At 44.3% G+C, this 27,817-nt stretch overlaps 1 protein-coding gene across 3 annotated transcripts in view; it reads right to left on the bottom strand.

Annotated features, from left to right (window-relative positions):
• TRAF2 (TNF receptor associated factor 2) overlaps nt 1-27,817 on the bottom strand; it is a 429,606-nt gene that overhangs the window by 106,083 nt on the left and 295,706 nt on the right. The gene's annotated exons all lie outside the window — the stretch shown is intronic.

Raw genomic sequence — 27,817 nt, forward strand, 5'->3', positions numbered from 1 at the left:
CAAGAAAAGCCAATACAGAGCAACTGGGATGGTCAGAGACACAACAACTGTTCTATTGGGCGGCATGGGAATGACAGCTTCCAACTGTCCCCCAAGGGTTTCAGGGTAAGAGTGGTTCATAGAATTCACACAGTGTAAAAAGCAAGTTATGTTTAGACAAGTGTTATGGCTGCAATTATCTTCTCCAGGGACAAGCATGGCAAGCAATATGTTTTGTGCAATTCCTGCTGTTGTTCGCTTGACTGTATGAACTACGATACATGGATGGATGGGGTGCTTTGAATAAGATTCTCGGGCACATCAGCTAACACTGGGCACTGAAGGAGAAAGGTGACAGGATACAGTTGGAGAATCTTGATCACAGAAGTGAAAGAAGGTGCTACATGTGCATATTCACTGGTGGCCTGCTGTACTAGCAGGGCACTGTTACCAATCTTTTTCTGTGCCCTTCGTGTGGGCTCTTGTTGTCTTAATTCCTAAATGCCTAGAGCGGCAGGGTAGGAAGTCAGTGTCTCAGTGATTCACTCTGCTGTTAAGGAGAGGCCACGGTTGGGGGGAGTCTCTCATTCCATGATTTGATATGCCAAATTGATCAGCTGCAGAAACATTTAAGTATAAGGAGGTCTTTTACTGGAGCACCATCACACTGAAAAGAATACAGGATGGAGCAGACACCACTTCACGGGAGTCATAGGGGCATGGTCTCAGATCTGGGTGTTATGAAGCAGCCAAAGGCAGAAGTGATGGTTCAAGCCAGAGTCTGAAGCTGCAGGCTCTCCTGTCCAGCAACACACATTGCAGTGCCCACGTGGTGCCTAAAGTCGGTGCAAGGCGTGGATGCCCATGTTGTATTATTAGAGTGCCTTTGGGTTGGCTTGGAGACTGCAGGGGGCTGGATAGTGGGAATCTAAAATGTGCAGAGATATTTACATGCTGGATTATGAATATTTTGAGTTAGCTGTGCTTATGAATACCCAGAAGGTACTGAGTGGGAGATGCTTCAAATGGAGCCAGTACTACAGGTAGGTTTGAGTTACCAAGAATATTTCTTTGTCAAATTCAAGACAGCAACACAATCAAATCTGCAGAGACAATAATAGGGTCTACTTAGTTTCAGCTTGCTCCACCGCAGGTTGATCGCTATTTGCAGTTCTTTCCTGTTTTTATCTTGAGTTTAAATATGACCATTTCAGGACCTCAGTAGAATTTTACTATTGCCTATTTCCCAAAAGGGTTTTTGAGCGATGAGCATTTTTAGTCACAGTCAAGGTGGCATGACATACACTGTCAATTGACAGTTATGCAAAGGTCTTTGTTAAAGACAGGCTTTATCATAAACAGAGAAGAGGAATTTGCATCCACACATGATATTTTAAGTCCCAAGACAATCTATATGGGCCTTTTTAATTCTAATAAACTTCAGCAAGAGGGTCCAAAAAAGGCTAACTACAGGGGAATGAAAGCTGGAATATGAATGAAAGGAACTGAGGTACCTGGTCATCAAAGGCTTGGTATAGAAGCAAAGGGCCTACAATTTGAACCTGTCATGAATAAGGAGCAAGTGAACAGTGCAGAGGGCTGCAAAATATGAGGAATGACAAGGATGATTTATCAATACACATGCACTGCCAGACACATTTCTGCATGAGACGACGCTGCTGAAGCCTGAGATAAAATACAGCTGGAACAAACCAAATATACTATAGCTGTAACCAGTTAAGAAATAATGAAAATAGGTCTAAGAGTAAGGGAGAGCATAACTTGTGTAATACTGTAGAAAGCTGGCTCTGTATATACTATTTCAAAGTAAGAAATAGTGCGCACAGAGTCCAAGGGTTCCCCTTAGAGGTAAGATAGTGGCAAAATTAGATAATTCTAATGCTCTATTTTGTGGTAGTGTGGTCGAGCAGTATGCTTTTCAGAGGTCAGTGTTAAGCATTTGTTGTACACACACAGGCAATAAATGAGGAACACACACTCAAAGACTTACTCCAGGCCAATAGGTTTTTATATCGAAAAAATATATTTTCTTAGTTTATTTTAAGAACCACAGGTTCAAGATTTGAAGTAAATACATAAAATGCCAGGTACTCCACACAGGTAAGTTAGGAAATTTGAATAAAAGCAATATCATATACAGTCTTTGTTAAAATGTCGAGAAACTATTTTAAAAGTGGACACAGTGCAAAAATCAACAGTTCCTGGGGGAGGCCAGTAAAGGTTAGATTGTGAGGTAAGTAAGACACTTACAAGTCTCAGTTCCTGGGCATAGGCAGCCCACCGTTGGGGGCTTAAGGCAACCCCAAAGTTACCACACCAGCAGCTCAGGCCGGTCAGGTGCAGAGGTCAAAGAGGTGCCCAAAACACATAGGTGCCTATGGAGAACAGGGGTGCTCCTGTTCCAGTCTGCCAGCAGGTAAGTACCCGCGTCCTCAGGGGGGGCAGACCAGGGGGTTTTTGTAGAGCACTGGGTGAGACACAAGTAGGCACACAAAACACACCTTCAGCGGCACAGGGGCGGCTGGGTGCAGTGTGCAAAGCAGGCATCGGGTTTTAGATAGGATTCAATGGAGGGACCCGGGGGTCACTCTAGCGGTGCAGGCAGGCACAGGGGGGGCTTCTCGGGCCAGCCACCAGCTGGGCTAGGCAGAGGGTCGCCTGGGGGTGACTCACGCACTGAGGTTTGGTTCCTTCAGGTCCTGGGGGCTGTGGGTGCAGTGCTTGGTCCAGGCGTCAGATCCCTTGTTACAGGCAGTCGCGGTCAGGGGGAGCCTCTGGATTCTCTCTGCAGGCGTTGATGTGGGGGTTCAGGGGGGTCGTCTTGGGCTACTCACTGGGTTGCAGTTGCCGGGGAGTGCTCCCTGTAGAGCTGTTTCTCTGGATCTCGAGCCGGGAGCGTCAGGTGCAGAGTTTGAAGTCTAACGCTTTCGGCGAGAAGAGTGAGTTCTTTGGAAGTTGCTGCTTTGTTGCAAAGATGTAGCTGTTTTTGAGCAGAGCCGCTGCTCACAGGAGTTTCTTGGTCCTGGCGGTCAGGGCAGTCCTCTGAGGCTTCAGAGGTCTCTGGTCCCTGTTGGATGCGTCCTGGTTGCAGGTTTTTGACTCTGGAGACAGGCCGGTAGGGCTGGGGCCAAAGCAGTTGTCATGTCCGTCGTCTCTGCAGGCCTGTAGGTCAGCAGTCCTCCTTTGCAGTTCAGGTTGCAGGAATCTGATTTCCTGGGTTCTGGGGTGCCCCTAAATACTGAGTTTAGGGGTGTGTTTAGGTCAGGAGGGAAGTAGCCAATGGCTACTGTCCTGGAGGGTGGCTACATCCTCTTTGTGCCTCCTCCCTGAGGGAAGGGGTCACATCCCTAATCCTATTGGGGGAATTCTCCAAACTTAAGATGGAGGATTTCTAAAGGCAGGGGTCACCTCAGCTCGACACCTTATGGGCTGTCCTGACAGGTGGGTGACTCCTCCTTGTTTTTCTCATTATCTCCTCCAGCCTGGCTGCCAAAAGTGGGGGCAGTGGCCGGAGGGACGGGCATCTCAACTAGCTGGGATGCCCTGGGGTGCTGTAACAAAAGGTGTGAGCCTTTGAGGCTCACCGCCAGGTGTTACAGTTCCTGCAGGGGGAGGTGAGAAGCACCTCCACCCAGTACAGGCTTTTGTTCCTGGCCACAGAGTGACAAAGCCACTCTCCCCATGTGGCCAGCAACACGTCTGGGTTGTGGCAGGCTGGCAGGAACTGGTCAGCCTAACACTGGTAGTCGGATTGGTATTCAGGGGGCATCTCTAAGATGCCCTCTGGGTGTATGTTACAATAAACTGCACACTGGCATCAGTGTGCATTTATTATGCTGAGAAGTTTGATACCAAACTTCCCAGATTTCAGTGTAGCCATTATGGAACTGTGGAGTTCGTGTTTGACAAACTCCCAGACCATATACTCTTATGGCTACCCTGCATTTACAATGTCTAAGGTTTTGCTTTGACACTGTAGGGGCACAGTGCTCTTGTACATATGCCCTCACCTGTGGTATAGTGCACCATGCCTTAGGGCTGTAAGGCCTGCTAGAGGGGTGACTTACCTATGCCACAGGCAGTGTGAGGTTGGCATGGCATTCTGAGGGGAGTGCTATGTCGACTTAGTATTTTTCTCCCCACCAGCACACACAAGCTGTGAGGCAGTGTGCATGGGCTGAGTGAGGGGTCCCCAGGGTGGCATAGGACATGCTGCAGCCCTTAGTGACTTTCCCTGGCATCAGGGCCCTTGGTACCAGGGGTACCAATTACAAGGGACTTATGTGAGTGCCAATTGTGGAGACAAAGGTACAGTTTAGGGAAAGAACACTTGTGCTGGGACCTGGTTAGCAGGGTCTCAGCACACTTTCAATCAAAACTTAGCATCAGCAAAGGAAAAAGTCAGGGGGTAACCATGCCAAGGAGGCATTTCCTTACAAATACTGTGTAGTGTTATCACACAGAATTACGCGGAAATTCTTCAAGATTATGAGAAGAGTCATTCTGCATTTAACTCTATTTCTTTACCACAAAATGCACCCCTAGGGTCCAAAATAGGCATGAGGGTGCATTTTGTGCTAAGAAGTAATGCTAATTCTAACGGAATACGAATAGTGAACGTGAGTAGCTGCTTTCACTCGCTAAAATTGTGCTTGCTGCAGGATTTTTTCACTAAAATCACTCTTAATTACATGAGCAGGCGTAACTGTGTTATCAGTAATTTGCAGCAAAGAGTAACGCAGATTTACGAAAATTACTCCAGCATAATTGAAATTTTACCCAGGCCTACCTAAGAGTTCCTAGTGGAGCTGGCTACTGTGGATCAGGGCTGTAATAAGTGACATGAAGAAGAATCTTTAAGTTTAAACTTAATTTTCTTCTATTAGTGCAAAAAGGTGGGGGCATTGATCATGTATTGAAGTGATTTAAAGTAGGATTGTTACATCACACATCGATCAATGCCCATCAAGCAACATTCGGGCCCCAAGAATGGTTAAAAATGCAAGAACACGAAAAAGTCTCCAGACAAGCAAGTGGCATGCATCCAAGCGTGGCGTCATAGTATGATGCTGGTGTTGGTAGCAATGGCAAAACAGTACTTAGGGGCTGATTATGAGCTTGGAGGTCGGAAACATCCGTCCGCCAAGCTCCTGATGAGGAGGTTGTCGCGGTGCTGGTGAACTCCCCACCGGCCCCATTACAACTTTCCAATTGGGCTGACCAGCAAAAATCAAGGTTTCTGCCTGTCAGCCCAGTGGGAAAGGTACAGCAGCATTGCCACCAGCAGACAGTGCACATTTCAAGGGTGCTGGGCAAGGGGACCCCTGCACTGCCCATACAATGGGCATGGGAAGTGCAGGGCCCCCCTTGTGCCCCCCTGCACTTGTTCTCCACCAGCCTTTTCATGGCAGTGGAGCTGCCATGAAAAGGCTGGTGGAGAACAAGGTTGTAACCAGCAGAGCAGCGCGGATTTCAGCACCCCCAGGCTGATTACAACCAGCCCTGCCATCAGCCCGTAGGAAGCTAGGATGCTGGCGGGGACGGTGGTAGGTTGGTGTTTCTGCCTGCTAACATCGTAATGTGTCGGTCAGACTGCCACAGCCGTGGCGCTCCAACCACAACCGTGAGTCTGGCGGTCCTAGGACCACCTGACTCGTAACCAGGGCCTTAGTGTCAAGGTCAGACCTCAAAATATTCCTAGATGCACCCTGAACGATTTTAGAAGAAGGAGTTCTAGAAATCCGCCAGAAGGGTCGGGTAAAGTCTCACCCGAACCTATCCCTGAGTGCATGAAAGCAGCGAACCAAGAGGCACACAGCATTCAATGACCTAGTACCAGTCTATCTGAAGAGAATAACCTCTTGCCCCTGGTGTCAAATTTCTTGGACTGTGTCTCTGATAGATTGACATTACTGATAGAGGCTTGAACCACAAGGCTCTGAGGTGGCATCATGAAAAAGTGAGGATTACCAGGTGCAGGCAAGGCCGGTGTGGTCGATCAAAGTGGCGTTATACTGGAAGGGCAGCAAGGACTATGCCAGGCCAGGCCACCATAATGTACTCGGCCAAAGCATTGTTATGAGAAAACAAGGCTCAACACTGTAAGGCCCATGCAGCAAGGTCTCTGTCAGAAGATTGGTTTTAGTCTCTACAGTGGGCAATAGCAGATCCCACACCTCTGTGGCTTTACATACTATCACTCCAAAAGAGGAAATTCTGGGACCAGTGCACAGGTGAGGAATCTTGTTTGAATTATTTATGATCGTGCTTGGACTTACCAGAGGATGGCAAAAGAACAGTGGGTGAAATGACCTCGCAACTTGGAATGGCATTGGCCTGCTTCTTCTCCATGGCATCTAAGAAAAATGCATCCCACTCCCTGATGGTGATTGGATTCATTAGAGAGCATGTGTTGTAGGACTTGGAGTCGACTTTGGTGCCAAGGCATAAGAGGCAGACTTTGTGTGGTCTATTACAGATACCATTGCACAATCTCCATTTCAGAGTTTTCAAAAACTGGGTAAAAGAACTGAAACATACTGGTTATTTGGACAAAATGTTGAATCAAAAATATTGAGTTGCGCAAATATCAAGTTTTTAATATCTTGACATATTGTGAGCAAAAATATTGTTGACAAATATTGTAGTTTTAAGTTAAGAAATATTCTTTACGTTTCTTTGTTTTTAAATGTTATTTTAGTTGTATATTTTGTATTTTGTTTGTGTACTTGCTGTTAATTTTTTAAAATATAGTTTGTAATTTTAAGTTATTGGTATTTTTTATTTAATTGTAAAATAATTTATAGTGTAGCTGGTTGTGAGGTTTGAAGGGGTACAGGGTGAGAAGTAAATTATAATTGATTTTTTTAAATTAATATTAGTTATTTATTTTATTAAGTGTGTAAATTGTGTAAAAAGAAGTTGTATTTTTGGTGCAGGTTGTTGGATTTGTAGAGATACGGGGTGGGAAGTTTATTGAATAATGTATTTATTAATATTTGATAAATTAACTATTTAATTGCTAACTAGTTAATTGTTACTAAATTATACTAATTATATAATTTACAAAATGTAATTTTGTTTAATGGTAGATTATAGAGTAATTATTTAAATATTTATTAAATAGCATTTTCTTATTCTGACTTAAAAAAATTTAAACCATATTTTAATTGTTTTTTTAAGGTTTACATTTAAGTTTAATGTTCTTGAAAATTTTAATAGATTAATTATTGTATTAAAATAAGGTATGTATTGGAAGTGAGGTAGTTTCTTTACTGTTCCGTAGACTGAAGTGGGAATACTAAAACGTATCTCTCGAGTCCAACGTTTTCCTTACTGTTGCACCAACTGCAGTAGGAAAATAAATTGTACCCCACCTGAGTCCACAGCTTTCCCTACTTTTGCATTGACTGGAGTGGGAATAGTAATTTTTACCTCTTCTAAGTCCAATGGTTAACCTACTCTTGCACAGGGAGTGGGAATAGTAACTTTTACTCCTTGTAGGTCCAACGCTTTCCCTACTGTTGCACTGACACGAGTGAAAATAGTGAATTGTACCCGTCCAGTGTCCAATGCTTTACTTACTGTTGCACCACCTGGAATGGGAAGAGTACATTTCCCCCTTTCAGAATCCAACATTTTACTTACTGTTGCAATGACTGGAGTGGGAATAGTAACTTTTACCCTGACTGAGTCCAACACTTTCCCTACTGTTGTATTGACTGGAGAAGGAATATTGAATTTTATCTCTCCTGAGTCTTATGTTTTATTATTGAACTGAGTGGAGTGAGGATGGTCAATTTTATCTCTTCTGAGTCCAACACTTCCCTTACTGTTGCACTAATTGGAGTGGGAATACTAAGTTGTACTACTCCGGAGTCCAACGCTTTCTCTACTATTGCACCAACTGGAGTGGGAATACTAAGTTTTACTCCTTCTGATTCCAATGCTTTCCTTCCGCTGCACAGACTGGAGTGGGAATAGTAAATATTACCCCTTCTGAGTCCAATGTTTTCCTTAGTGTTGCACTCACTGGAATGGCAATAGTAAATGTTACTCCTCCTGAGTCCAATGCTTTCCTTACAGTTGCATCAACTATAGTGGGAATATTAAATTTTATCCCTCCAGAATTCAACACTTTCTTTCCTGTTGCACTAACTGGAGTGAGAATAATAAATTGTACCCTTTCTGAGTCCAACGCTTTCCCTACTATTGCAAAGACTTGAATGGGAATAGTATATGTTTTATTTTTAGAATGTAACATTTTTGTTGATATTGTTTAGAAATATATTATGATGTTTTAGGTATTTTAAATTATATTTGCTTTAATTACTGTTTGTAATATATATATTTTTTAATAAAATGAATTTTTTATATTGTTTAGTTTTTAATGTGCAAACAAATTGGTATGTGTTTTATATTGTTTCCAATTTATCTGTTAGTTTTTAAAATATTGTGTCTATATGTATATGTACAAAATATGTATTTTTTTAAATGAAAAAGAAACTGTAAAATATAAAAATAAATCACAGATATTTTAATAGTTTTAAACTATATATGTGTAAAAAAAACGGAAATATATACATATATGTGTGAGTTTTTTTTTTAAGTAAGTCATTTACATTATAAGGAAAGGATACCAATATTTTTGGGTTCAATATTTTGGACTCAATATTTTTACAGCATGTTGACATTCTGCCAGTGAACTAACATTCTATCCCTGCGTCAAAGTGCACTGAAAAGAAGGATGCCACGACAGCAAGCAGCAGTGGTGGTGGTGCCTATATGCGACTCATTGTCTTCATATCTCTAGTGGCAAAGAGGCGGAGCTAATGTCTGCACCTGTCTGCGTACAAGAGTGATTGCAAAACATTTCTGGATTCAGTCTGGCACCTAGGGAGAGTCAGTAAATGAGGAATCCGTGTAAAGTATCATCCATCTGAAGCAACATAGTTACATGGCTGCATCAATGTAGCTGTAGACAATTAAACTGCAGATCTAAATCATTTTCAACAGACACTGAATATATACATTGTAAACAATGATGAGCGGTCAAGGCCTTAAAAGAAACCACAAGTCATAGGCCATCTATAAACCCTATAGTGTTGTAGCAGTGAAGCTGCAAGTATAGAACCTGCAGTGTTGTAGAATTGAGACAGGCTGCAGACCTTGTAGTTCCATGACAGTGACAGAGCGGAGTGTAAACACTGGAGTTGTGGCAGTAATGCAACCGCTTACAGGCTTTGCAGTGCTGTGGAGGCGGGGTAGGTGATTGTATATCTTTCAGTGGTGAGGCAGTGATGCACCCACTGACCTTTTGCCTGCCGCAACTGCCACCGCACCTTCTCCGCGCTCTAAACGCCAGACCCACCCCCAACCACAGAACAGTCACAAACCCCTCCAGATCAACTCAAGTGCATCCTCCTCAACATCCAGTCCCTTCACGAGCACGCCGTAGACCTTTGGGCCCTGATAGACTCCACCCGCCCAGACATCGCCTTCCTCACCAAGACATGGACAAACACAGCATCTGAACCGGATATCACCATCGCTGTCCCCAGCGACTACAAATTGCTCCGCAAGGACCGGCCTTCCAGACCAGGTGGTGAACTAGACCATCCTCCGCCTAACAATCAACAGAAAGGAACACACCGCCCCTCATTGAGCACCTCCACTTCCAAGTCCACGTCACCCAGAAGACCACCATATCCTGCACCCTCATCTATAGACCACCCAGCCCACGCCCAGTCTTTAGTGACTCTATCGTCCCATAACATTATCAGAAGCAACATTAAGAACTCTGCCAAGAGGGAAGGCACCAAGAGAAGAATTCCCTGCAGAGTGGTATGAGGATTTGATTTAAGAGGTGAAAGGTCCACTGATGGCCTTATTTAGTATTATACTGACAGGCAGTTCAGTTCCTCCTACTTTTCGTAAAGGCCTGCTTACCTACGTTCTTAGGAAAGCTAAAGACCTGGAGGATATAAATTTGTTTCTCCCAATTACGCTGCTGAATTAACACTATAAACTTTTGATGAAAATTTTGCCAGCAAGGTTGGCTGAAGTTAAATCTTTTTTAATTGGGAAAGATCAGTCTCGGTTTATCCTTGGGCGTCAACTCTATTATATTACACATTATCTAACAGAAGCAATCATCTATTTTCATCTTACTAATACCCCTGTAGTGATTTTGTTTGATACAGAGAAGGCTTTCAACCATGTGAGCTGGGATTATTTGTTTCTGGTACTTGAAACATCCCAGCTCAGAATGTCAGTTTCTGGCTTCTTGTATTCACCAAAACATGGGAGTGAGAGCAGCAGCCCCGGGGATATTGAAGCTTAAATTATATGCAGACGATCTTGTGTTATATCTGGCACCGTAAAGTGGGGTGCTCCAAAAAATGTTTGGTATTTTTTCTCAATTTTCAAGGTACACAGGTTAACGACTTAACATCTAGAAGACAGAGATTCTTATTTTTTAACACTGATGTCTCTGCCGTACCCTCGGATCTGCAGAATATATATCAACAAAAAACTGTTAGGTATTTGGGCAGAAGGGTGTTTGAAAAGTATGAAGATTTATATGTTATGGTAAGGTTCAGAATTTGCTGAAACTGTGGGGTAAAATGCCAATTTCAATAATCAGCAGGTTGGCATTAGTTACTTTCCAGCAGCTGAATGGACAGATTATCAGTTTTATATGTGATAACAGCAGCCTGAGAAACAGGGCGTCATTACGAGTGTTGCAGTCTTCAGCCCACCTCATTTGCAGTGGCGGTCAGGACATTGATGCATGCAGCGCTGCCCTGCCTATTACAACCTTGTTCTCCACCAGCCTTTACATGGCAGTAGCACAGTGTAGGTAGTTGGCTCTGTATATACTATCTCAAAGTGGGAGATAGTGTGCACAGAGTCCAAGGATTCCACTTAGAGGTTGATAGAGGCAAAATTAGATCATTCTAATGCTCTATTTTGTGGTAGTGTGGTCGAGCAGTAGGCTTATCAGAGGGTAGTTTTAAGCATTTGTTGTACACACACAAGCAATACATGAGGAACACATGCTCAAAGACTTAACTCCAGGCCAATAGTTTTTATATAGAAAAATTTATTTTCTTAATTTATTTTAGAACCACAAGATTCAAGATTTGAAGTAAATACATAAAAAGGAAGGTACTCCACACAGGTAAGTAAGGAACTTTGAACTAAAGCAGTAGTACACACAGTATAGGTTAAAATGGCAATAAGCGACTTTAAAAGTGGACACAGTGCAAAAATCAACAGTTCCTGGGGGAGGTAAGTATGATTAACTTTCTGAGGTAAGTAAAGCACTTACAAGTTCCGTCTCCTGGGCATAGACAGCCTACCGTTGGGGGTTCAAGGCAACCCCAAAGTCACTGCACCAGCAACACAGGGCCAGTCAGGTGCAGAGATCAAAGGAGGTCCCAAAACACACAGGCGCCTTTGGAGAACAGGGGTGCTCCGGTTCCGGTCTGCTAGCGGGTAATTAATTACCTGTGTCCTCAGGGAGCAGGCCTAGGGGTTTTTGTAGAGCACTGGGGGGAGGGGACACAAACAGGCACACAAAACACACCCTCCGCGGCATACAGGCGGCTGGGTGTAGTGTGCAAAGTTGGTATCAGGTTTGCTACAGGAAGCAATCGGGGGGACCCAGGGGTCACTTAGGCAATGCAGGCAGAGCACAGGGGGGCTTCTCGGGCCAGCCACCAACTGGGCTCGGAAGAGGGCCGCCTGCTGGTAACTCCAGCACTGGAGGTGGGTCCTCTCAGTGCTGGGGACTGCGGGTGCAGTTCTTGGTCCAGGCGTAAGGTTCCTTGTTACCAGGCAGTCGCGGTCAGGGGGAGCCTCTGGATCCTCTCTGCAGGCGTCACTGTGAGGGTGCAGGGGGGTCGTCTCAGGTTACTCACGTAGTTGCAATCACCTGGGAGTCCTCTCTGCAGTGTTGGTTCTCTGGAGCTCGAGCCGGGTGCAGAGTGTGAAGTCTCACGCTTCCGGCAGGAAGAGTGAGTTCTTTAAAAAGTTGATTCTTTGTTGCAAAAATGTTGCTGCTGGTGAACAGTGCCGCTGTTCTCTGGAGTTTTTTGGTCCTTCGGTTTCAGGGCAGTCCTCTGAGTCCTCAAAAGTCGCTGGTCCCTGTTGGATGTGTCGCTGTGCAGGTTCTTTGAGTATGGGGACAGGCCGGTAGGGCTGGGACCAAAGCAGTTGTCGTCTCCGTCGTCTCTGCAGGGCTTTCAGGTCAGCACTCCTTTGTGTAGGTTGTAGGAATCTGACTTCCTGGGTTCAGGGTTGCCCCTAAATACTAAATTTAGGGGTGTGTTTAGGTCTGGGGGCAGTAGCCAGTGGCTATTGTCCTTGAGGGTGGTTACACCCTCCTTGTGCCTCCTCCCTGAGGGGAGGGGGACACATCCCTATTCCTACTGGGGGAATCCTCCAAAACCAAGATGGAGGATTTCTAAAGGCTGGGGTCACCTCAGCTCAGGACACCTTAGGGGCTGTCCTGACTGGTGGGTGACTACTCCTAGTTTTTCGCATTATCTCTTACAGCCTTGCCGCCAAAAGTGGGGGCAGTGGCAGGAGGGGCGGGCATCTACACTAGCTGGGATGTCCTGGGGTACTGTAACAAAAGGCATGAGCGTTTGAGGCTCACCGCCAGGTGTTACAGGTCCTGCAGGGGGAGGTGAGAAGCACCTCCACCCAGTGCAGGCTTTGTTTCTGTCCTCAGAGAGCACAAAGGCTCTCACCCCAGGGGAACAGAAACTCGTCTCAGTGGCAGGCTGGCACAGACCAGTCAGTCCTGCACTGAAGGATTGGGTAAAATACAGGAGGCATCTCTAAGATGCCCTCTGTGTGCATTTTGTAATAAATCCAACACTGGCATCAGTGCAGGTTTATTATTCTGAGAAGTTTGATACCAAACTTCCCAGTATTCAGTGTAGCCATTATGAAACTGTGGAGTTTGTTTTGACAAACTCCCCAACCATATACTTAATATGGCCACACTGTACTTATAACGTCTAAGAATAGACTTGGACACTGTAGGGGAATATTGCTCATGCAGCTATGCCCTCACCTGTGGTTTAGTGCACCCGGCCTTAGGGTTTTAAGGCCTGCTAGAGGGGTGACTTACCCATGCCACATGCAGTATTTTGTGTGCATGGCATCCTGAGGGGGATGCCATGTCAACTTTGCCTTTTTCTTCCCACCATCACACACAATCTGCAATGGCAGTGTGCATGTGTTAGGTGAGGGGTCCCTTAGGGTGGCACAACACATGCTGCAGCCCTTAGGGACCTTTCCTAGTTACAGGGCCCTTGGTACCACTGGTATCTTTTACAAGGGACTTATCTGTGGGCCAGGGATGTGCCAATTGTGGAACAAAGGTACATTTTTAAGTGAAAGAAAACTGGTGCTGGGGCCTGGTTAGCAGGGTCCCAGCACACTTCAGTCAAGTAAGCATCCATATCAGGCAAAACATGGGGGGTAACTGCAACATATCATATGCTTTTGGCCTTCAGAACTAAGCAGAAGCAACTCTTTCATTGGTTACAAATTCCTAATATTCATGCTGAGACTCCTGTTAAGAGATTTTGCGCTGATGAATTCCTTGGAGTAGCTTCCAGACTGGAGAAATGTAACCTGGGGAAAGTTGGGGACTGGATGGTTAATGGGGCATTGATCCTGTGGGAATCTGCTCAGCCTCCTTTTGTGGCAGAATAAGATGGTATATTATCAGACTGTGTTCATTTTAAGGAAATTTCAACCTTTGTAAATTGAAACAACTCTGAAGGTAGTTGGGTCGCTTATTCAGTATATGCAGGTCTACACAAAACAGAACCAAGAGGTAAAATGGCTCAATTCAGGGGGAGCTAACTTTCATCCCCGGTTTTCAAGTAAACAAAACAAATGGCCACAAGAGAATAGAGTGATCTTAACTCAGGCCCAATGTTTGGAAGCTTCTGCCCTCAGTTCCAAGGTTTTACTGGGCCCTCATTTTCGTAAAATGCAACCTTATGCCCAATGGATAGTATGTAATATACCAGCATTGTTACATAAATGGAATGTTAACATGTCTGACCAATGTCCCAAGTGCTCTGAATCGGGCAGTTGGATTTACACTATCTGGGAGTGTAACAATGTGAAAACGTTTTGGAAAGATCTGCTGAGAAGGTTGTGGGTTTCTTTGAAGTAAACATACTCAATGGATTTGAATGCTGTTTTGTTAGGCTGCTCAAAGCATCTAGGTATTAGTACAGTTTCAGCCTGTCGTTGGTGGTTTAATGCAATGTTATTGGCAAGGTCGACTATCACTGCACTTTTTAAATGTGCTGAACCACCTAGGCTGAAAATTTGCCCTAGAGAAAACTAATAAAATCTACTTAAAGGGGCAGCTCTATGCAAAGCGAGTTGGTAAAGGCAGAAGCTTTGCTAGAATTTGGAAATACTCTGCTCCATTTACACAGACTTGAACTAAGAAGGGAACAAGAGCACGAGGTTGGAAATAGGATTGGCTTTAGCTGCCCTTTGCAATGGGTTATTAAAAACTGGCACTTCAGCACTGTATATATATTTCGACTTATTAGACATGATGTATATGTATTTGCTATTTTGTACTTGACACTTTGGAACTGCTCATCTGACACTAGAGAAAATGAAATTTTGTATTTGAAACTTTGAAATTCTATATCTGGTATCCCTGAGCTTGTATAAAATGAATTATGGGAATTAACATTTTAGACTAATTTTCTTCTTGCTATAATCATAATGCTGGAATTTATATGACTGCCATTCTGAAGTAGATTCATACTTTTCCATTCTTGTACTTTGCACTTCATATTCGGACCTGTATCAATGGCATTGTGGATGATATATTTGAGGGTTTCTATGTAGTAAGATGTATTGCAGTTTTTTGTTTTTTTAATGTATGAAAGTATGTTCATTGTATTGCTCTTTAAGTTGTAACCTGTAAGAAACATAAATAAAGAAAATAAATGGTTAAAAAAAAGTCACTGGCTGAAATTGAGAAGTGCAGTACAGGATGGCTTTGAATTGGGAGGATTCAGCCAAGAAGTAAAGACACAAGGTGAAAGAAGCTTTTTTGACACCTGCAATTTCTGGGTGAGTCAATACCATAAAGTATACTTGCTGATTTTCACCAGTAGTCTTGTAACTGGCCTGCACTATGTCACCTTGCAATCGCAGCCTCATTTACAAAAGAAGCACTAATTGGAAGCTTTGCTCTTCTGGGGAGCCTGCGCTCTTTTACTAGACCCAATGCCCATCTAGCCCCGTTGACTTGCTTACTTCTTTTGCCCATTTCAACCCCCCCACCCCCAACATAGACTTCAAAAGTCTGCTCGGGTAAGTGGCCTCTGACTGTGCTGCTAAATTTCACCAGTACTGTGGTGATTGACCTGCATTTATCACTTTCGACCAGAGTCTCCACTTTGGTGTGGAGGGCTGATACGTAGTCGTTATGATTACTCAAAAATTACATAACAGAACAATCGTCCGAAGCGGGTGCCTCTGCTTCCAGTTTTAAGTGATGCTAATTCTCCAAGAAAAAGGATCCCTTTCCCTGGAAGATGGAGAATATAAGTCACTTTTGGCTTAAAATAATGGGACCATCACTACATTTTTCCCAGAGAAGCAAAACGGTGTGAATAAACATGAACTATGCACCAAATCTGGCTTTGTGAAAGTTATTGTGGTAACTGCCCCAATAGAACTTTGGAGTTCTCTAAAAATCACCTCCTCATTCTTAAGAGGTACTATAATTTTTGCATGCTCAGCATCATTAGTTGAGGCCCAGATCACTTGTATGGATAATCTAGCTCCAGTAGCACAACTCTTCTCTCTGGGACAAAGGCAGTAAACTCAGGGGCCCTGACAGGGGTAGTGTGTTGAGAACCGACTACACACTTCCTAATGTGAAGGTAATCCCAAACTATTTTAACAAGAGCTCTTCTGGTTTTACCAGAAATTTCAGAGGCTACACTTCAAAAAGTTACCATGTTAACTAAACCTCCAATGATATTCCAGCTCTTCTGCCAGTGAAGAAGAAATACTGGCCGATTTTGATGGTAGCTCACATTAAAAAGTCTGTGATTCTCATAACGTTCCTGTTAAGCTATGTTCGTCCTAATAGGATACAGTCCCTGATGTCATCACTGATGAAGAAATCCTGGACTGATTCTAATAATATATTATTTACGATTACTAATATTGATTATTTAGAATAAAGACTCTGGCAAATTCCCCAAGCGAAACACCAAAGGTCATTAGGACTATGTTTAGGCATATAAGAGGCTGGTTTCCAAACTGACCTAGAATTGACCCAGAATAAGGACCCTCAGTTACACAGTTACCTAATGATGATGATAATAATAATAATAACAGGAGAGAGTGCAAGAAAAACAATCTTTTTATTATTACAAAGAGGCATCCGTGTAAATATAGATTTATTAAAACATTTAGGTTTTTCTTTGTCTTCTGTACTATTGGGCAATAAAACTGCTACTAACGTGTACACGGTGGTAACAAGCCTTTGGGTGAATTAGGAAATAACAATCAGATAAATCTTTTCATATTGATGTAGTTAATATAATTTGTGGATGTTAACCTTTTTCCATGCCATTTTTATATAGGTCCTGTAATTTACCACAGTGAAAAAAATGTGAGACGTCAAACCAGTATGGTCTGTTCCATGCCGCAGGTCTCACTTGGACTTTTTTTTATTTATTCCTCAACTGAGGAATTTATGTGAACAGATCAGGATTACTGTAATGATTCTATTTAATCCCTTCTTTAAATTTATTAAGCAGGTGGAATATGGTAATTTCTCAAAAGGTGTTTCACCAACTCCTTCTCCAACTAACTACACAGTAAACTGGTGTCCAGTTTACTTGTACCACCATAATAAACTTAATACTAATTAATGCTGAAAATGTAGACGTGAAGGGTATGGGCTTAATACCACAAAAGGAACTTCCCTCTAATATAGTGCAATCACCACAAAGAAAATCATTAGAAAGTCAGTAACTGGTTAGTTAAAAAGGAAAGTCTATAATATTGGTCTAAGAAGCATCAGAGGTTTCTAACCTCAATGTGAAAATAATGCAGTATTGTAGAATGGTCTCTGTCCTTGTAAGTTGCAACAATAAGAGGGCTGGTGAAACCTGGAGCTGGCTCCTGGTTGTATTGATTTCTTCTCATTGCCAAGGCACCAATGGTGCCCCTAAAAGTAATATTTTGCGTCTTGGAAGTTAAAATATTGCAGGTTTGGGTATCAAATATGAAAACCTAGATATGTCCGTTTTATGTTTATGGGAGATGTGGACTGTAGAGACTAAGTACTCTCAGATTGTTATGTTATCCATGCCGTTAAAAGAGAAGTACTTATGGTCATCCAAACAGTAGCCTGACTATTTATTGGATATAAAATATGAGCAGAAATACTTTCACATTATTAGTATTTTGAATACCTTGAAATGTATAAAATTTTGTTTTCCAACTCTTGATGATACATTCCCGAAACACCTTTTCTGTTTAATTTGCATATTCCTTCTAAATGATCTAATAATGGGTTATTAATAAAGGTAATGACAGAAATCAGAGTCTTTTGTGTTAGAGGAAATAATCGATTCTCTAAATCTCAATGATTTCAATGCTACAATTTCAACAATACTAAATAATCATAAGAGGATATGGAAAAAAAAAATCAGTTTGAATATCCTAGAAACTCAAATAATTACAACCAAATCACATAACCAGGATAGATTTCTAATTGTTGAAAAAACTTAACTATGTTTGATTATCTTAAATGGTAGTGTTGGAGGTGATATTCCGTCAGTTATTACTTGCAAGGGACTGAAAGTTGGCTCTGTATTGGATTATATATTTACAAAATAAGGTCTTGTTCACGTTGTAAATGTCATGAATGTGTGTTCAATCTTCCTCAGTGATCACAATGTCATCGTTCCATCTCTAGATCTGAAGTGTGAAAACATAAATCTATGAAATTTAAAAGATGGGAAGTTAATTGGTTCAACCTTGAATTTAAGAGTACATTGGTCATAGTTTAAGTCTTGAACAATTCATGTGGGCTTATATATCCATTCTAAAGAATGCTTTCTGGTTTATTTGCTCTCTGAGTCTTACTGGGAAAATAGTTAATTCCTCAATTGCCTGCGTGTTTTTAGTCAAACCAAGACCTATTAAAATGGTTGTGCTAGTTAACCTTTTCTTTCCGAAGAAAAACTGTTAAGGATAGATTATAATACTTTGATTTATGTGCATTACTTGAATCTTTAATAAAGTATGCTTTCTTATAGTTAAAATGTTGTAGAATATATTTTGATGTGTCAAGCCTCACACTAGGGACTCTGAAGTATGAAAGGCCTGGATGTTATTATTTGAGGCTCCCCCCAAACATAATGTCCATGATTTTTGGAGATAACAGTATTAATCTCAAACTCAAGTATTCAAAGGATTTCAATACTTACCTCCTCAGAGACTTAGGGACTCATTATGAGTGTGGCGGTCCAGGCGGTTCGACTGCCACATTACAACCCTGGTGGGTGGACCCGTCAGGGGACTGCCATCCCCACCAGGAACATTGTTCCAGGTGGGCTGAAGGCGGTCTGAGTCGTACTCAGCCACGGAGCCCCTGAACTCAGCGCCGCCATGCTGATTACAACTCCTTTCAGCCAGCTTTTCCATGGCGGTCACCCCACCATGGAAAGGCTGGCAGAAAGCCAGTGCTGGGGGGGGGCCCCCTGCCCAGCACTTTCGGAATGCGCACCCATCCCAAGGGTGCTGTGAGCTACGGTATTGGCCTTGGCACCAAGACCAATATCGAAAGCACTGTTCCCGCCGGTCAGGAAAATTTAAATATGCTAGGGGTAGGAAGCCACCGGTATGATGGAGATGTTCTCCCCATGAGTTGAGGTAGGCTCGTCCGACCACCAAACTCATAATGAGGCCCTTAAATCAGTAATGCTGCTTCCCTTTATTCCATGAATGGCGTTTTGCCTATAAATGAATTTGAATTGATAAATCTTCCACAAGGATACCGTTCTCGTCCTACCCCTATTGGTATTGTGGGGTACATCTGTCAGGTAAGAATGTCAAAGGCTTGGGGGGGGGGGGGGGGCGATCAGCCTCCTATTTCAGTGATTAAAAAAAAAAGTTCTGAAATTTTGGGGAGATTTCTACAGCCACTTTTTAATGCGTGCTGTAACTGAGGGACTATCACCAATTCGTGGCACGGAGGCATTTAGCCCCCAGTTTATAAAAGGACAATCTTCATCTCTTAGTAAATTATCAAATAGAATTTTCCAATGCAGTAAGTACGCTATTTTCTTCCTCAGGTTTTCAACATCTGCAGAGAAAAGGGGAGTAGAATAATAATACCCTCTAGAACAGGTGGGTTTTCTTAGCGAGCTGTCCTGCCTGGATGATAATCTCTGCTAGTCAATTTAGTATCAATTTAGAACTATTGCAGACTTTGATAGCACTACATAATAATACCTGGGCAAAGATTGTGATATGAGCAGAACAGGGCATCACAAACAGGATCATGACTATTAAGGGATTACAGGAGTGTCTTTTGGCAAGCCTGCTATTACACTATACAGTTACAATATTCCTCAAGCAATTAATTTTATTACTCAATTGTCAAATTTTTGAGGATCACAGTTTAAATATTCTATTGTATGCTGATGACACAATTATTCCGGAACAGATGCCCACTCCTCTAGTGCGTACTCAATGGCCATCAGTGATATGCCATTTTAAAAAAATGAATGCATCAAAAAGGAAAATTATGATTGTTCACTGGAGTCATCAAGAAAGATAATTTTGCTGGACTTTTGGCAGTGGGTGTTTAGAAAGGGTCAAGCCTTTTAGTAGTTTACGCATGATTATGTCAGGGTATTCAAAATTTGGGTTTTGTTTACATTAACTAAACTAACAGCTTCTTGCAAACATTGGGTTTTAATGGCAATTATAAAGCAATGAGTCAGAAGCATTTTGATTATTTAATGTCTACAGTTTTAAGATTCCTGCAATTTTGCTGTATGGTGGTGAAGGTATTCCTTTATCTGTACTGGTACATTTAAGTTAAACAGAAGGGAAGAAGAAATAATGTGTGTTAGTGAATCTTTAACAGTCTTAACGCTAACTTGATTTGGGTCCGCTTTGAATTACTTACAAAGCATTTGGTGGCATACGTAGATGGCTATTTAAGCTCATTAGTACAGAAGAACAAGTTACTTATCTTTGGTAACACTTTTTCTGGTGGATACAGTATTTACCTGTGGAATCTTCACCTTTTGAATATCTCCAAAGCGCCAGCATTAAACGGAAACTTTTCTTCATAGCTCTTCATGTCGAGGACGTCACAATGCCACGGCTCCGCATGGGACGTGTGATGTCATTGGAGCCATAAGAAGTCCTGGTCGACGCGCTGACTTTTTTCATGACTTTGAGGCGAACGGGTAAAATCAACATCACAAATGCAACAATATGTTGCAATCCACTTACATACTCAAATATTTATATGAAATAAGAATTACATAAATGATATACAACAAATTTCTTTACGGCATATGCAGATATGCAACAGGGAGGCGGTCAGGTCAATAAGGAACCCACAGCGAGTTACTCTATCCACCAGAAAAAGTGTTACCAAAAGTAAGTAACTTGTTCTTCTGATGGATACATCTACCTGTGGATTTCTCAACTTTTGAATAGAATCCCCAAGCAGTCCCACACTCGGAGGTGGGTGCTTGTCTGGCTTTACCAAAAATCTTGCAAGACAGAACGGGCAAAGTGACTGTCCCTCCTCACCTCAGAGTCTAAGCAATAGTGCATTGCAAAAGTGTGGAGGGAGGCCTAAGTTGCCGCTTTACAAATGTCAACTACTGACACACATCTAGATAAAGTGGAAGTAGAAGACTTGGCTCTAGTGAGTGAGCTCTAATACCTTCAGGTGGTTCTTTGTTAGCCCTGGTGTAGCAGATCTTTATGCCTAGGATAATCCATCTGGACAATGTCCTCTTATGCACAGTTTTTCTTTTGATTTTGCCCACTTAGCCAATAAAGAGTTAATCGCCCAGCTGGAGATCACATGTGCTGCTTATAAAGAACCTCGTAGTCCTTTAGGGTCCAAGCAATGAAGCCTTTCCATCTCCTTAGATGGATGGGGAGGAGGATAGGAAGTAAGAAGCGCTTAACTGTTGCAACTGCACAACCTTGTTGCACCAGGGAAAGTGCAAAACGTAAAATATCAGACAAAGGGCCTTTAGTGGGTCAACATAATTGTCTTCATACCACTTTACAAACTTAGCCCATCTGTCAGCATAAAGCGACTTTGTAGAGTGTCGCCTGGCTGATTAAATAACATCCACCACATCAGGGAGGAGAGAAAAACAACTCAGATTACCCTGTTGAATCTTCAAGAATGTAGGTGCAGACTCTGGTGGTGTAGCCACAAAAGGGGCGAACGGCAGACTGTTGGGGTTTAGATGCAGGCGCAAGGCCAAGGGGCTGGGCCGTGGCTTGGGAATCCTTAAAGCGCTCCAGCGCCGAGTCTGCCTTGTCTCAATCAAAGGGCATGTCCATCAAGGATTGCTGGACATCCCCTGAAAAGCCAGAATTACTCAGCCAGGCGTGGCGTCTCAATGCCACCGTCGATGCAACCGATCTGCCCAGAGAGTCGGTCGTATCCAGTCCACAACGAATCATGAACTACGCTGCATCCCTTCCATCTGTTACGGCTTGGGAAAGGACAGTCCGGGCCTCCTCCGGAACTGCAGGCACCACTTGCGCAACCGTATCCCAGAGAGTATGGGAATAGCGGCCCAAAAGGCATGCAGTGTTCACGGACTGCAGTGCTAGACTGTTGGAAGAAAACAACTTCTTCCCCAAATTATCCAGTCTTTTTGATTCCCTATCAGGGGATGTGGCAGGGAATGTGCCAGTTGAAGAAGAAGTCTGGATGACAAGGCTCTCAGGCGTGGGGCGTTGGGTGAGGAATTTCGGGTCTGACGGAGCAGGCTGATGGCGGCGGGCAATCGTCCTATTCACAGGAGCCCCTGTGCTGGGTCTGGACCAAGTACCCAAAAGGACGTCTGTCAGTGCATCATTACAGAGTAGAAGGGGCTCGGAAGAGGAAGACCCCGGCTGAAGCACTTCGGTTAGGATGTTAGGCCTAACCTCCACAGAAGGTAACTCGAGGTCCAGGACCTCAGTCGCCCTTCTCACCACCATGGAATAAGAAGCACCCTCCTCCGTAGCCACGGTAGGAGGAGAGAGCATACCAGAGTCAGGGGAGGTGTCTAGACCACTGGCATCACCCAAATCCTGCACCAAGTCCATTTGGGGGTCAAGCTGGTATTCTAAAGGGTCCAGCATCCCTTCCATACTATCCCTGTATCCATACCCACAAGAATAAGGGTCTGGACCAACCCTGGGCCCAGGAGAGCCCATAGAGAACAGAATCAGCATCGACTGACGTAGTTCAGGGTCGTCGGGTATTAGGATGGAATTGACGTCGATTGTGGGCCCAGACGATGTCTGACCCGACGCTGAGGAAGGTTGCCATGGCATGACCGGCGCCGGGACGGATCCGCGATTGGATCCGAAGGGGTCCTCTGGAGCTGTGGCCGAAGCAGACGGCTTTAAAACCAAGGGAACCCTCAACCGACTCACCTGTCGGACTGCCCAAAAATGAGGCGCATTGGCTTCGTAAAATTCCTCAAGGTGGGCAGGGGTGACTCCGGCTCCTGGGAAGTCGGGAAAGAGCGGAGCTGACCCAGATGAAGGCTCTGTTGACAGAGGCCTAAACCGTCGACGCTCTTCCCGCATCGCATCATCCGATCAACAGGGTGAAGTCGAAGAATGCTTGTCCTTCTTCAACTTCTTTTTGTGACCCGAATGTCCTGATGGCTTGGAGGACGAGGAGTGGTGGTGACTCCGCGGCTGGTCTCGAGACATTCCTCTCAAACGGGACTGTGAGCACAGCGGAGTTGAGTGTCGGGCTGCCATGAGCTTTAGGGAACCGCTCCCTCAAAGCTTTCGGGTTCATGGCCCGACACTCTGAGCACGACTTCGGGTCGTGATCGTGCTCCAGGCACCGAAGACACACGAGGTGCGGATCCGTCACTGACATTGTTCGGCGACAGGAGTTGCAGGGCTTGAATCCGGTCTTGCGGGACATCCTTTGACACATCCACAAACTCATCAAAAACTTCGACAAACGACTGAGGTAGCTCTCTCCGGATCTGCGCATAGGCTGGCATGGAAAGAAAAGAACTGACGTCAGCGCGCCGAGGTGGCGCCTATGACTGCAATATCATCACGGCAAGCACGATGCCAACGACGCCCGTGGAGTCGACCGAAGCCACCTGACGGCACCCGGAGGTACTGCTCGAAGAAAAATCTCCGAATCCAGTCCGACACCTGGGGCAATTCAAAGGCAAGGAATCTGCAACTAGAAGTCTCTATCAGATACTAAAAACAGAGGATCTCCTGGAGCTGTCTTGTACCTCTTTGCAATTGGTCTGGAGACTGCAGCAAGAGACATGGGTTTCTGCCAGATCTCCAAGATTGGTTCAATTAATGCCTCATTAAAGGGTAACAGAGGCTCAGAAGAAGATGAAAAATGTAACACCTCTGTCAACATATCTGAATTTAGTTTGGTTGAGGGCAGAAGCAGTTCCAACATTTCATCTGCCAGATTACAGAATGATAGGAAATGACCTCAGGTGGAGGGATAACTTTTGGAGACAACAGCTCCCATTCAGGGGAAATGCACAGTCCACTTGCTACATCTAACCCCCTCAAAATCAGGGTCCAGTTATTTCCCTTTCTTCAAGATCACCTCTTTCCAAGGAATACTGCTCCTCTTCCAGAAGCCTTTCAGTATCTCTCCGAGACCTCTGCCTCGACTTCATCAGTAACGGCACCACAAACTCTGGCAACAAAGCCGGGGACTTTGAACATTGTGCAGAAAGAGTCTATGGAGCTGGAGCAGAACGATGCGATGCCACAGCAGATCTAGCTGACGCCAGAGAAGACACAACCAGTGCCGAGGTCTCTTGCCCGACTGGCAAAGTCGACTGCCTCAGCACTGGATGAAGCCAGGACACCTGAGGTAGAGGCAGAAAAGGCAAGAATGGCCCTTGCTGAGATTGCGTCAGGAATCCACCCAGCGAATAGGATAGTGCACCCATGGGGCCTGCAGGCACACCAGATAGAGTCAACGCCCTCACAAATATGCCATACATAGCATTGAGAACATTTGAGGGATCAGTCCCTGGAGACAGGAATGATAGATAACCATGCTCCTGTCTCAGAGGAGTGGGTACTGAAGGAGGCACAGGCTCCGTATCAGGATGTCCAGGTGAAGTTGGAGCTGGAGCCAGACTCGAAGGTGACGTCAGAGTGGCCCTCAGAGATGGAGTCAGATACACTTCACCTCTATCTTCTCTCCTCTGCCCTGGAGAACTATACCTCAAAAAAACGACGACGAGAACTGTGACGCCACTTCTTTTTATGTTTTCTTTTTGATGACTTTGAGGAATGGGGAGTCGGCAACTTCAAACGAGGCCTAGATTTCCAACCTTTTTTTCCTCCCTGCTTTGCCCTGGCTATAAACAGCTTCGCCTCCCTTTCTTTTAACACCTTGGGGTTCATTTTTAGACACGATGAACAGGTCTCAACATCTTGATCAGAACCCATACGCCAAAGGCAATAGTCGTGAGGAACCGTAATTGACATCTGACCGTCTAAATCCCTACACAGCTTAAACCCTGACTTCTTTGGAGGAGACATTTTTCTTGCATCTGAAACTGAGAAAATCTATTGAAGAAAATCCAACTTCTAACAGCTACAAGGAAATCATTACACGTCGAAGTTGCGGAAAAAAGGGAACCAACGTCAGCTTGGCGACGAGGACTTCTTATGGCTCCAATTATGTTACACGGAGCTGCGTGTGGAGCCATGGCATTGTGACGTCCTCATCGATATAGAGAGATATGAAGAAAAGTTTCTGTGGAATGCTGGCACATTGGAGATATTGAAAAGGTGAGGAATCCTCAGGTAGGTGTATCCATCAGAACAAAACACTCAGTAGGTAGTAATCCAAAAAGTAAGCTCTAGTCAACACATTACAGAAGAATTTTAACTACACTTTGCAAAAGTTGGGGATTAAATTAGAAAAGGAAATATACATGTATGGTGCAGGAAGCTGGCTCTGTATATAATATATCACAATGAGATAGTGTGCACAGAGTCCAAGGGTTCCCCAGAGGCAATAATAGATAATACTAATGCTCTATTTGTGGTAGTGTGGTCGAGCAGTTAGGCTTATCAGAGGGTAGTGTTAAGCATTTGTTGTACACACACCAGCAATAGAGGAAACACACACACTCAATGACTTAACTCCAGACCAATAGGTTTTTATGTACAAAAATATCCTTTTATTACTAGAACCACAAGACTCAGTTCAGAAGTAAATACTGTTGCAGGTAAGTCCTTGGCATAGACATCAATATAACTGTTTCACTTTAGTCAAGTAAACAGTTTTTAAGAAAACAGAGAATATCTATTTTAAAAGTGGAAACAGTGCATTTTCAGAACAGTTCCTGGGTGAAGAAAATAAAGTACAGTTTTAGAGCTAAGTACACGACTTACAGTTCCAGTCTCCGGGTTATAGGTAGTCCATCGTTGGGGGTTCAAGCCAACCCCAAAACACCCACCACCAGCGCCGGTCGGGTACAGAGGCCAAAGTTGAGCAATTTTAACGTAGGCTTCTATGGAGCCGGGGGTACTTGGAATTCAGTCTGCCAGCAGGTAAGTACCCGCGGCTCGGAGGGCTGACCTGGGGGGGGTTAGAGGAGCACAAGAGGGGCCCCAAGTAGGCACAAATCCCACAACTTCAGCGGCACTGGGGCGGCCGGGTGCAGGGTGCCAACAGGGCGTCGGGTTTCCAATAAAACTCTATGAGGGAAACCCGGGGGTTACTCAGGTGCTGCAGGAGAGGTCCAGGGGGGTGCCTCGGGCACACCACCGGTCAGACAGGGAAGAGGGCCGCCTGTTGATCGTTGCTGCACCGGATGTCAAGTTCTCCAAGGTTTAGGGGTGTTTTAAGGGTCAGAGGGCAGTAGCCAATGGCTACTGTCCCTGAGGGTGGCTACACCCTCCTTGTGCTCGCTCCCTTTGGGGAGGGGAGCACATTCCTATCCCTATTGGCCCTGGTCCTCCAAAGCAAAATGTAGGATTTTTCAAGGAGGGGGTCACTTCAGCTCCGGATACCTTAGGGGTAGTCCTGGCTGAGAGGGTGACAACTCCTTGTTTTTCTCATTACCCCTCTGGACTTGGGGCCAAAAGTGGGGCTTTGTCTGGGGGCTGGGCATCTCCACTAGCTGGAGTGCCCTAGGGCATTGTAACGCGAAGCCTGAGGCTTTGAGGCTCACCGCTAGGTGTTACAGTTCCTGCAGGGGGGAGGTGTGAAGCACCTCCACCCAGTGCAAGCTCTGTTTCTGGCCTCAGAGAGCACAAAGGCTCTCACCCCGTGAGGTCAGAAACTCGTCTCTCAGTGGCAGGCTGGCACAGACCAGTCAGTCCTGCACTGAAGGATTGGGTAAAATACAGGGGGCATCTCTAAGATGCCCTTTGTGTGCATTTTTTAATAAATCCAACACTGCCATCGGTGTGGATTTATTATTCTGAGAAGTTTGATACCAAACTTCCCAGTATTCATTGTTGCCATTATGAAACTGTGGTTTTCGTTTTGACAAACTCCCAGACCATATACTTAATATGGCCACACTGTACTTACGATGTCTAAGAATGGACTTAGACACTGTAGGAGCATATTGCTCATGCAGCTATGCCCTAACCTGTGGTATAGTGCACCCTGCCTTAGGGCTTTAAGGCCTGCTAGAGGGGTGACTTACCTATGCCACAGGCAGTGTTTTGTGTGCATAACACCCTGAGAGGGATGCCATGTCGACTTTGCCTTTTTCTCCCCACCAACACACACAATTTGCAATTACAGTGTGCATGTATTAGGTGAGGGGTCCCTTAAGGTGGTACAACACATGCTGCAGCCCTTAGGGACCTTCCCTGGTCACAGGGCCCTTGAGACCACTGGTACCTTTTACAAGGGACTTATCTGTGTACCAGAGATGTGCCAATTGTGGAAAGAATGGTACCTTTTTAGTGAAAGAACACTGGTGCTGGGGCCTGGTTAGCAGGATCCCAGCACACTCTCAAGTCAAGTCAGCATCAATATCAGGCAAAAAGTGGAGGGGTAACTGCAACAAGGGCAATTTTCCTACAGATGGTACTACATCTCTCTGAAAGTGCATCATCAGTGAAACTATCTCAAGATTAACTGTCTCTAGGTTACAGTGTAAAAGAAAAGTTTACAAACAAAAGAACTGTCAAGAAGGTAAGACTTACATAAGGAAGAACATGACAGTGCTTCAACTCTTATCGATGGACCAACACTCACCAGTACTTAATGAGGATGTTTTTCTTAGAAGTTTCTCTGCTCACTGTCAGGGACCGCCTATTTCTTTAACCCCTTAGCTGCTGAGCCTTCCCCCACTCCGCAGTGCTGAGCCCTTTTTTTGGCTGTTTGGGGTAGTTCGCGCATAGGCCTTCATAACTTTTTGTCCATATAAACTATCCACACCAAATTTGCATCCTTTTTTTCCAACATCCTAGGGATTCTAAAGGTACCCAGAGTTTGTGGGTACCCCTGGAGGAGGAGGATTTTTCAGAAACATGG

This window comes from Pleurodeles waltl, chromosome 6, assembly GCF_031143425.1.
Source record: "Pleurodeles waltl isolate 20211129_DDA chromosome 6, aPleWal1.hap1.20221129, whole genome shotgun sequence".
NCBI classification, from domain to species: domain Eukaryota; kingdom Metazoa; phylum Chordata; class Amphibia; order Caudata; family Salamandridae; genus Pleurodeles; species Pleurodeles waltl.